Source organism: Acinonyx jubatus, chromosome B1, assembly GCF_027475565.1.
Source record: "Acinonyx jubatus isolate Ajub_Pintada_27869175 chromosome B1, VMU_Ajub_asm_v1.0, whole genome shotgun sequence".
Classification (NCBI taxonomy): domain Eukaryota; kingdom Metazoa; phylum Chordata; class Mammalia; order Carnivora; family Felidae; genus Acinonyx; species Acinonyx jubatus.
Window position 1 is genome coordinate 132,681,069 of NC_069382.1, and position 853 is coordinate 132,681,921.

At 32.4% G+C, this 853-nt stretch overlaps 1 pseudogene; it reads left to right on the forward strand.

Annotated features, from left to right (window-relative positions):
* The first annotated feature begins 467 nt into the window (after nucleotides 1–467).
* On the forward strand, nucleotides 468–550 carry LOC113601010 (uncharacterized; annotated as a pseudogene).
* The last annotated feature ends 303 nt before the right edge of the window (nucleotides 551–853 follow it).

Genomic DNA, 853 nt, shown 5'->3' on the forward strand with positions numbered 1-853 from the left:
GTTCACCTTTCATTTCCCTCTCAAGAATGAGCACTGACCTCATTTTTTTTAGTCTCAACAAGGATCTGTGACCTAAAGATCTTTTATCATCGTGGCTGTCTTTATTGACGCTTCATTATCATTCCTCTCATATAAGGTTCAGAATCATGCACAAAGCTCCAAGTGGGGTGGATTCCCAGTTCTTTGAAATGCTTTTATAATGATGCGAACCTGTGTTCCATTAGCCTTCCTGATTATTAAAAGGCTCCTGCTCTCATTTTGTTTCTTCTCACCTATAAATCTTGTTACTAATACACCCTTTAAAAATGTTATATATATATATACATATATATGTATATATATATGCACATATATATGTATATGCATATATATATATATATATATATATATATATATATGGAAGCCTTGGCCTAATTCTTTCCTCCATTTTTCTAAAATTTCCAATGTGGTTTCTAATATGACAGACAAGCTCTGTTTAGTGACAGTATCATAGCCAATGAGGTTTATCCGAGGCACAATTACTGCTAATTGAAAACTTCTCTAATATGACATACAACAAGCACAATGACAAACATTTTCTTTAGTACAAAAATCAATACAGTAGTTACGTTTTGCTAATTAAATCAATTTACATAAATGTTCTATCTCACCAAAATACCACTTAATGGTTTTCTACATGGTATCTGTCACTAAAGGAAAGGAAGCTGGGCAAAATAAGATGAATGGAAAGAGTAGTATAGAATTATTCCTACTCCTGGAAGAGGGACCCAAGAACCTATATTATTGATTGTGTACTAGTTGAGTCAGCTCTATATGAAGAACATATTTGGTGGCTTTTTTTTTACATTATTTG